This window comes from Aotus nancymaae, unplaced genomic scaffold (genome assembly GCF_030222135.1).
Source record: "Aotus nancymaae isolate 86718 unplaced genomic scaffold, 86718_ANA_hifiasm-v0.15.2.pri h1tg000006l, whole genome shotgun sequence".
In the NCBI taxonomy this organism is placed as follows: domain Eukaryota; kingdom Metazoa; phylum Chordata; class Mammalia; order Primates; family Aotidae; genus Aotus; species Aotus nancymaae.
This window is the reverse complement of record NW_026988417.1, coordinates 43,380,769-43,392,510: the sequence shown is the minus strand read 5'-3', so window position 1 is coordinate 43,392,510 and position 11,742 is coordinate 43,380,769.

Genomic DNA, 11,742 nt, shown 5'->3' with positions numbered 1-11,742 from the left:
GTCAATAATTTCTTTAGCATATAATCTTAAATTATTTATTCAGTATGCCTCTAAACTTTTCTCTTTAGCATCCATTGGTAAATTTTAGAATACACCGATTTAGTTTTACAGCTATTTTTTTTACAAAGATATATTCTTCAATACAATACCTTATGACGTTTAATTCTAAATCTCTTATTTAATCTTAGTGTTAGTTGTCATTGAGAAGCATCTAAGGCTATAATTTCACATTTTATGATCCCAGGAAAACTTTATTAAATTACAGTCAAGAGACAGTGCTTTACTCTACGTTATTAAAATTGATATACCCTTAATCTCATTATATATTCTTACCATCTGCATTTTTATGACTCTTGTCTAAAGAAATCTTATGAATGTCTCAGTGCTGATATGAATTTTTCAAATTTTACTGTCTGGTATTTTTTGGCTTTTGAAATCAAAACTTCTTGTTTTAATTTAAAGAAATACTGACTACATTGCAATGGCAGCATACAAATGATGTTTTATGTTGCCCAGAATGAACCATCCTATAATAAATACAAATATGAGAAGATGTAAACCATGGTAGACAGGGTTAGTAAATTTAGATTTTAATAAAATACTTAAATCAATAATCACCCATGCTAGCTTTTGATTACACAGAGACTATTACTTCACCCCTAGCAGTTAAATCATCTTATCTCTGCATCAGGAGCTTGTTCCTTCATTCCGGCTTATGAACACTGCGCCTTACTCATTTAATCAATTATCCTCTTACTCTTTCAGTGATAACCCTTTATACTTCAGCGCTTGTAGGGAGGGGGTAATCTGGTTAAAGTTAGTCTTGCAAGTGGTGAGTTCAGCCTTTATTCCAACTTTATCAAACCTAAAATGACTGAAATAAACCTAAAATCTAATTAAAAATAATTAGCCTGCTATGCGAATATATCTTCAAGTCAGTTTCCCCATCTCTCCTTACAACCAGATAGCTGACTAAAAACCCAAATCACATTAACAATCTAAATGTTCCACTTTCCCTCTTAGACTGTACATTTTCTGTAAGAAATGGGTGCTGTGAGAATATTCCACTTTCCTGTAGGAAGGCTTTTGTCCCATCTGATTGTATTTTCAAACATCTGGCTAAAATTTGAAAATACACATCCCTACATGTGCCTCAGATACTGTTCTCTCAGGCACATGTAGGGATGTTTCCACAACCAGAAAATGCCATAATTCATGAGGTAAAGGTCAGAATACTAAGAAAGTTCTTAATTCTGTAGTGAGGAAAGTTAACCCTAAAATTACAAATGAAAGCTAATTAAACCCTTAGACACCCTGTATTGCTTGCCTTATCAATGGAGGCCCAACTCATGAGCCAAGAAACCTGATCTGAAACACATTCGCTCCTGCATGAGGCAAAATGTGCAGCAACACCTTTGCTCAGGAGCATGAAACCCATCTTGGAAGATATATTCAGCATCTCTGAGAGCCTTGCCATTATTCTTGAGGGTGCAGAGAACAAAACAAGGCCACATCCTTTCTCCCATGCATTATGGTACATGTGTATCAGTCAGCAATAGCTACAATGATGTGCAACAGGTGATCTCAAAGCTCAGTCACATTAGAACTAGTAGAATAAGGAAAGAGAGAATTAAGGTTATTTTTGCGGTCAGTATGCCACAATATGGCAAGTAATTATTTCTATAAAATAGAATTATTTCTTTAATTTTATAAAATCTTCTTTCTGAATCAATCTGCCCTTATTTTTGCTTCTATTACATAATCTGAACAAAAAAATTAATACACACACATGCACATATAAATTTTCTGGGTACCCCTTACCAATATACATGAGTTCACTCATGCCAATCCACATTTCTGCAGTTTCTACTTCTAGCACCAAGATTCTCCAAGATTTTGACTGACTTCTCATCTAGGGGCTTACAAATGTTTTCAATTTCCTTTTACATAATTCAGACAAGAGAAATGAAATACAAAATATTAAGAAAGACATTAATTTTCCATTTATATGAAACTTACAAATAACATCTTTTTATTTCCTGAGAAATTTGAACTTGATTCCATGAACACAGTATTTTTCAATCAGGTGTTATGCTTAACACAGTTACAAATAATTGCTGATAACGACTTTTTAATAAAGATCTCTCTAAAAATGTAATAGTCACCCTTTGAGAGAACAAACAAGTTGTAATAACTGGAAGAAGAAAATGTATTGCTCTTCCATCAACCACAGAAAGTCATTTTTCAGCATTGAGCAGAATTTGGGAAATGAGATTTTATCTAATTATATTTGAAGAACCCAACTATTCTTTAAATTCAGCTAAGATCATGCAGAGGGATTGGATTTACCCTCTTGACTTTAAAGAATGGGACAAAATACATTAAACAACATCTTCAAAAACATTGGACATTGAGCAGTGAAGGACAGAATTCCTGAGTGATGAGAAACAAAAAAGTAAGCCCTACAATTGTCTTAGATCAACATCTACAGAAAGTTTCCATGTTGTAGCACAGGGTGAGGGAACTCAGAAACCCACTGTCTCTCTGTTGAGAGGACAGAACTAGGAGTCCAGGGAAGCCAAGATGGCTAAGTTTGTGAGGCAAAGTACCAAAAGAAGAGAGCTGCACAGAACGAGAACTCTGGAGATCTGAAGAGTGTTCCCTGGAGCATTCAGCTGAGTATTGATCAGCACAAGTATATGAGGAAATTATGTGAGGCTAGGGAGAGAGATACCTGAAAGTTCAGAGAGAACAGTATCTGAGGCACATGTAAGGATGTTCCCACAACTAGAAAACACCATAATTTATGAGGTAAAGGTTAGAATACTAAGAAAGTTCTTAATCCTGTAGTGAGGAAAGTTAACCCTAGAAAAAAGCCCTGCTCTAATCCTACCTAAAGAAGCATAAAAACAAGACTGAAATGCACCAAACTGTTTCCTAATAGTTCTAAGTAACTTAGCCATGTCCCAGAACAAATCTCAAGGGTATTTTTAGGAAAACGATAATATTCAGCACTCAAAAATTGTGAAATTCACAATGTGACTATCAAATGGAAAATTACCAGCAGGCGAAGAAGCAGAAAAATATGAACAATAAGAGAAATAAAAATTGATCAATTGAAAGATAATCAGAAATAACACACACGATATAATTAGTAGATAAGAACATTAAAACATTTATCATAACTCTATTCCATGCTTTCAAAAAGTTAAAGAGAAAATTTTTCAAAGGAAAACCTGGAAAACGCTATCAAAATCAACTTTTTCAGAATTCCAGATATTAACAAAAGACTTGCAGAAACCTGGGGATGACTTATTCAATAAAAGTGGCTAAATATTTGTAAGAACAGTGAATTTTGGGGTGTTTTAGCATACCCTAGGCACACCCTCACCCCCCAGATCAGTGGCAGATACAGGGATGCAGCACTTTCAAAGCCTCATTTCCAAAGAATAGCCATACTTAGCCTGTTTGTTTAAGACAGAAAAACTCTGGAAGAATTCACTGAAAGACTTTTTTTTATTTTGCCCAACTCAGAACTCATCTAGTGTTAAAGTCACTACCAATAGGAAGGAGGCATTTGCCAAAATTCTTAATAGGCAAACTGTTTAGTTGCTGCTGGCTGAGTTGATGGTTAATACTTGGGACAAATAACAAATTAACCAAAAAACATGGAAAGGCTGGGGAATGAGATATCATTGGAGACTTGAAAAACTCCAACATGTTCTTTGGAATCTAGAATGTCAAACACAGGCACAGGCTGGTGTACATGCTCAAAAAAGACCTGAGAAGACCCCAAGCTCTCACCCATGGCTGACCTGTAGGCTCCGTGCAAGGAGGAAGTAAAGGCTAAAGTAGAGTTGTAAACTGCCTGTGTTGCAGGTGTGTCCCAACACCCATCCGTACACACACACAAACACACACACACACACACACACACACACACACACACAGAATCCCTCAGTGAGGACCGGGAAATTAGACATTTAAGAGTATATCTGTGTAATCATTACCTGACCATTAGGCTAACAGAACAGAGATTTCTCAGTGGCCACACACATGAAAGAATTTACTTGTGACTTTTGGGCAGAAAAGTTACTAAACAAACAAAGAATAACTACAAACAGCAGCAAAAAACTCTGGGTGGAAACTAGAAAAAGAAGAGAAAACTAAAGTGAAAGCAAGCAGAAGGAAGGGAATAATAAAGAGGAGAGCAGAAATAAAAGAAATAGGAATAGGAAAATAATGCAGAAAAATCAACAAAACCAAAAGTTGGTATTTTGAAAAGATCAACAAAACTGATAAACTTTTAGGAAAAAAAGATTCCAATAACTAAAATCAAGAATGAAAGAGGGGATATTGCTACCAACCTCACAAAAACTAAAAGGATTAAAAAGAGGTACACTGAATAATTATACACCAACAAACTAAATAATCTAGATGAAACAAATTACTAGAAATGCACAAAGTACCAAAACTGACTCAAGAAAGAAAATCCAAATAGATTAACGGTAAGTAAAGAGACTAAATTAGCTATCAAACAGCTTCTAACAAATAAAAAGCCCAGGCACAGACCATTTCACTGGTAAATTCTAAGAATTAACACTAGTTTTTCTCAACAAAGAGAGGAGGGTAAACTTTCTAACTCATTCTATGAGGCCCATATAATTCTGATACCAAAGCCAGACAAAGACGTCAAGAAAACTACAGATTAGTGGCATTATAAACACAGATGTTAAAATCCTCAGCAAAATACTAACAAACCAAATCTAGCAACATCTAAAAAGAATTGTATATTACCAAATGAGATTTATCCCAGGTATATAAAGTTAGTTCAATATAGGAAAATCAAGATAAACACCATTTAATAGACTAAAGCAAAAAACCCAATAGTTGTCTCAACAAACACAGAAAAGTACTTCACAAAGTCCAATACACTTTTATTTTAAAAAGCACTCAGAAAACTAAAAATAGAAGGGGACTCCCTTAAACTGATAAGTGGCATCCATGAAAAACACAAAAACATTATGCTTTAGGGTGAAAGACTGAAAGCTCTTCTCCAAAATTAGGAGCAAGACAAGGATGTCTTGTATTAAATATTGTTGTTGAGGTTCTAGCCAGAGCAAATAGCATGAAAAAGGAATAAAAGTCACTCAAATTGGAAAGGAAGTGAAACTATAACTATATATAATCTTAACATATAGAAAATCCTTATACACACACACACACACACACACACAACTATTATAGCTAATAAGTTAGTTCAGCAAAGTTGAAGAATATAAGACTAATATCTAAAAATAAGTTGGTTTTTTATCTTTGTTTGTTTTGCTTATTAACCCAGTTTTGGCTTTATTTTTGTATTTTTTAAATACAGTTTAATTGAGCAAGGAATTATTTGCAAATCTAGAAGTACTGGCTTTATTGAATGTTTTAGGCACCAAGATCTTTGACATGTGAGTATTTTCATTTTGTTTTGCCTTGTTTTTTTTTCTTTTTTTTTTTCTTGCTGTTGTTTTTAAAATAATTTCAACTTTTTATTAGATTAAGGGGTATATGTGTAGGTTGTTATTTGGGTATATTGAGTGACATTGAAGTTTAGTGTATGAATGATTCCATCATCCAGTAAGCATGGAACACAATGGTAGTTTTTCATTCCTCCCTCCCCAAACTAGAACCCAATGTCTATCTTTCCCATCTTTATATCTATGTGCACCCAAATGTTTAGTTCCCACTAAATGAGAACATGTGATATTTGGTTTTCTGTTCCTGCATTAATTTCCTTAGGATAATGGCCATCAGATGCATTCACATGGCTGCAGAGAATGTGATATCGTTCTTTTTTATGGATGCCTAGTATTCCATGGTGTTATGTATCACATTTTATCTATCCAATACCCCATTGGTGAGCACCTAGTTTTATTCCATGTCTTTGCCATTGTGAATAGTGCTGTGGTTAACATACAAATGCATGTGTCTTTTTCAGAAGAAAAATTTAATTTTCTTTCATTATATACCCAAGTAATGGGATCGCTGGGTTGAACAGTAGTTCTGTTTCAAGTTCTTCGAGAAATCTTTAAACTGCTTTCCATAGAGGCTAAACCAATGTAAATTTCCACCAACAGTGTATAAGCATTCCCTTTTCTCCATAGCCTTACCGGCATCTGTTATTTTTTGACTTTTTAATAATAGCTGCTCTGATGGGTGTGAGATATTTCATTGTGGTTCTGAAAAATCAGTTGTTCTTATACATTTGTAAAGAACAATGTAAATATGAAATTAAGAAAACAATTACCTTTACAATAGTATCAAAAAGATACTTAGGAAGCAATTTAATCAAAAAGGTTTAAGACTTGTATGCTGAAAACTGCAAAACATTGCTGAAAGAAATTAAAGAACAGTTAAATAAGTGGAAAGACATCCTGTGTTCATGGATTAATTAACTTAATATAGTTCAGATGGTAATATTCACCAACTGATCAATATAGTCAGTATAATTACTATAAAATTCCAATCGCCTTTTTTTTTTCCAGAAATGGTCAAGCTGATCCTAAAATTCACATGGAAATGCAAGGTATCCAGAATGGCCAAAACAGTCTTCAGAAAGAAAAACAGACATGGAGGACTCACATTTTCTGACTTCGAGCTTTACTACAAGTTGATCTTAATCAAAATATTGTGGTACTGGCATAAAGATAGACATGTAGCTCAATGGAATAGAACTGAGAGTCCATGTTTCTAGGGTCAACTGATTTTCAGTAAGTTTGCCAAGACCATTCAAGGGGGTAAAGAACAGTCTTTTCTATTTATGATGCTTTAACAATTGAATATTTACCTGTAAAAGAATGATGTTTGACCTCTACTACATACGATGCATAAAAATTAACTCAAAGACTTAAATGTAAAAGATAAAACTGTAAAACTTTTTATAATAGATCACAGGTGTCAATCTTCTTGACCTTGAGCATTGGAAGATTTGAAGTCACCCCTTCCCTTTTCTCCAAGTGTCAAGGAACCAGCTCCCACAAGCAGCTGCTCATGACCTGTCCCTTGACTCATCCCTTTCACCCCTGCTTCCTCAGCACCCTGTTTGGGCCACTGTGTAAGGCCACAAACATACCCTAAGTGTTATCCAGTGTAAACAGGATAATTCTCAAAAGCAGTGCTTATCAAGCTACCTGTGGTGAAGGAAACATTTCTTTTTATTTTCAGTTTTTCACAAACCAGTGCTTTTGTAAAGTATGATATAAGTGAATAACTGGAAAATAAAAGGAAAAAAGACACAAAATAGAAGCCCAAATGTTTCTAGTTACACAGCGAGCACGTCAAAATCATGATATCTGAAGAAAAAGTAGATAAACTGGACTTCATCAAACTGAAAAATGTTTTTCCTTCCAAAGACAGTATCAAGAAAGTGAAAAATAAATCACAAAATGGGGGAAAATATATCTAGATCATATATCTAATAAGGGTCTACTATTGAGAACATATGAAAACCTCTTATAATTCAACAGTAAAAAACCAAATGGCCCCATTTAAAAATTAACAAATATTAGAATAGACAGTTCTCCAAATAAGATACCAAAATAGCAATAATCACATGAAGATGCTCAATATCATAAGTCTTTAGAGAAACGCATATTCAAATCACATTATACCCACTAGAATCACTATAATAAAAGAGATACAAAATAAGTCTTGGCAAGGGTGTGAGAAATTTTTAACCCTCATACCTTTTTGGTGGAATATCAAATGGTATAGTTACTGTGAATACAGTTTGGCAGCTCTTCAAAAAGTTAATCATGTAGTTACCATATGGCCAAGGAATTCCACTTCCAGGTATATTTCTAAGAGAACTGAAAATATATGCTCATACAAAAACTTTTGTTTAAATGCTCATAGCAGCCGGAAAAAATTCAAATGTCTATTAACTGGGAAGTAGATAAACAAAATGTGGTATGTCAACACAATGGAATATTACTCTGCAATAAAGTGTGATTATGTACAACATGAATGAAGCTTGAAAATATAGTGCAAAGTGAAAGAAACAAGAGACAAAGGCCACATATTGATTCCATTGATATGAAATATCCAGAATAGGCAAATTCACAGAGAAAGGAAGTATACTAGTGGTTGCCAGGAGATGAAGTAGGGGAAGGAGAATTGGAAGTGACTGCTAACAGGTGATGAGGTCTCTTTTGATGTGGGAGTAGGGGACAGAAATAGAAAAATAGAATTAAATAGTGGTGATGGTTGCACACCATTGTGAATTACTGAAAGTCACTGAATCATATACTTTAAAAGTGTAAGTTTATGGTATGTGAATAAAATCTCAATGAAAATTATATAATAGATAACCAGAATAATCCTGTATTTATTCAATAAATTGGACTTGTAGTTGAAATTTTTCAAATAAGAAAACTCTACATACAGCTTCTCTAGTGAATTCTATTAAGTATTTAAAGAAGAAATAATATTATTATTAATTCAACACAAATTCTTCCAAAACACTGAAGTAGAGGGAAAATTTCTTAATCAATTTATGGTTTGTAATTACTATGATACTAAAACTAGACAAAGACTTCACACACAACAAAAAACCTAACAAGCAAACAAAAAAAATATGGACTTATATACCTCATACACATAGGGGTAAAAGTTTTAAACAAAATTTTAGCAAATTGAACCCTACAATAAATGTATAAGACAAACCCTGACCAAGAAAAACAATGTCCAAATAGAATTTTCCCCAGCAATACAAAGTGTACTCAACATTAAATACACCAACATGATAGAATGGAAAACCATATGACCATTTGAATAGATACATAGAAAGTGTTTGACAAAATTTAACATCCATTGTTGATTAATAAAACAACTATCAGCTATTAGTGAAATGTCTGATACTGAGTCTGAGTAGGAAAAACACAAGATACACTTGGAGTCATTTTGTGTTGGAGTCTTCCTGCTGTATGGTCAAGCATCACTTAATGATGGGAATACATACTGAAAAATGCATCTTCAGGTGATTTCATTATAGTGTGACTATTACACAGTATATGTATATAAACCTAGTATATGTACACAAACTATACATATATGGTATAGCCTATTGCTCCTAGACTACATACCTGTACAGCATATTACTGTACTGAATACTGTAAGCAATCATAATACAATCATATATATTTACATATCTAAACAGAAAAGGTATGGTAAAAAAAAAGCATAAGAATTAAAAAATATTAACAGTACACCTGTATAGGACACTTACCATGAATGGAGCCTGCAGGACTGGAGGTTGCTTTGGGTAAGTCAGTAAATGAGTGGTGAGTGAATATGAAGAACTAGGACACTACTGTCTACTACTGTAGATTTTATAAACAGTGTACACTTAGGTTACACTAAATTAATAAAACAATGTTTTTTCTTCAATAATAAATTTACCTTAGTTTCCTATAACTTTCTTGATTTATATTTTAATTTTTTAAAAACTTTTTGGCTGGGTGCGGTGGCTTACACCTGTAATCCCAGCAATTTGGGAAGCCAAGGCATGCAGATCACGAGGTCAGAAGATCAAGATCAGCCTGGCTAACACAGTGAAACACTGTCTCTACTAAAAGTACAAAAATTAGCTGGGCTTGGTGGCACGTGCCTGTAGTCCCAGCTACTCGGGAGGCCAAGGCAGGAGAATTGCTTGAATCTGGGAGGCGGAGGTCGCAGTGAGGCGAGATTACATCACTGCACTCCAGCCTGGGCAAGAGAGCCAGACTCTGTCTCAAATAAAAAAAAACCAAAAAAACAACTTTTTGACTCTCATAATAACATTAAGGTTAAAACACACATTGGACAGCTGTCCAAAATATTTCCTTTCTTTATATCCTTAAGACTAAGGATATAAAAAATAAGTTTTTTTAATTTTAAAATCTATTTTTAAAGTTTTTCTCTTTTTAAATTTTTTGTTAAAAATGAAGACACAAATACACACATTAGCCTAGTCCTATACAGGGTCAGGATTATCAACATCTCTGTCTTTCACCTTCACATCTTATCCCACTAGAAGTTCATCAGGGGCAATAACACACATGGAGCTGTCATCTATAAAAACAATGCCTTCTTCTGGAATACCTCCTGAAAGACCTCCCTGAGGCTGTTTTACAGTTAACATTAAAAAATATAAATAGAAGTAATGCACTCTAAAATAATTATAATGAGTATAATAGAGCAAATATATATACTAGTAACATAGTCATTTATTATCAAGTATTATGCTCTGTACCTAATTATATGTGCTAGACTTCTATGAGATTGGAAGCACAGTAGGTTTGTTTACACCCATGTAGCCACAAACACAAGTGGTGTTGCTTTACAACTTTACATTTACTACAATGTCGCTAGGTGATAGGAATTTTTCAGTTCTGTTATAATCTTATGGGACCATTGGCAAATATCCAGTTCATTCTTTACCCAAACTTCCTTATGTGGTACATGACTGGAATTCAAGACTATAATTCAATCTCCACCTTTCTGCAGCATTCTTCCTAAAACACATATGTTCTAGTCTCTTATCTTTAATTCATAAAGCTAAGTGACTCCCCATTGACTGAAACACAAAGCTTAAATTCTATGCATAGCCTACAAAGTACTTCATTTTACCTCGATCTTTTTTGTAGAGATGGTCTGGCTATGTTGCCCAGGCTGGTCTCCAATTCCTGGGCTCAAGCCATCCACTGGCCTTGGTCTCCCAAAGTGCTGGGATTACAGGTGTAAGCCACCCAACGTAGCCAAAAATCACTTTTGCAAACTTACTCAAGGTTATAGTACTAACAAATCTGTCTATTACCTGTGTGTGAGCAATGTTGTTTGAAGCAAAATCAACAAGAATGTAAGAGGAGTCATTTCATCTAAAGAAGTAGGCTGGATTTACAACTCAGGTGCAGAACTTCATATAGCGAATTTGAGGACGCAAGGTTTTACATTTTTTTTAACTAGTAGTTTCCAGGGAAACAGAACGTTCAGTGAAGATTGTATTGTTCCTAACAGAACCCTAAACATTGTTCTTAATGGAAGTGTTCCTAATGGAATATGGTGAAGACACATCACCCCTCTACTTTTGAGTGATTGCTGCTGTCTTAACAGTAACTTCCACAGCCCTACTTCCTTCCTTCCCACTCCTAGATAAAGATCTGTGGTACCCAGCTCAAAGCTGATTCCAGCTACCCCTATCCCTTTCTTAGACTCATTCAACAAAAGCCAGTACTCTATTATAGTCCCTATTTTCTCTTACTGAGAGCTCCCGGATTTCCCATGATACAGTTTGCTCTTCTGCAAACTTGACTTTGATGAGTTTTTGGACCCAAGACGCTTAGCTGTCATTGCGTTTGCAAATATGCATTAAAGAGCTTGGGATAGAGAGATAAATGGATTCATAAATTGCAAATGTATTCATGTTGCCAAACAGCAACAAACTATACGTGAACACTACGGTCCTACATACGAAATCTCATAAACCTAAAGAATCTACTGCAATCCCTCTCTGAAAGATGGAGAGCGGGGAAACAAAGTAGCGGTAAACCGATGACCCAGAAACTGCGATCTTCCAAGCCGGAAGAGCGCACTGCCGCACAGAACTCTAACCTACCTCCTCCCTTCTCATTTCAGGCGCGCTAGAGGCATCGCGCATGCGCAACTCCCACTGGCCGCGCCGCGGTTCCTTCCTGCGCCTCTATCTGCATCCGGGTCTGT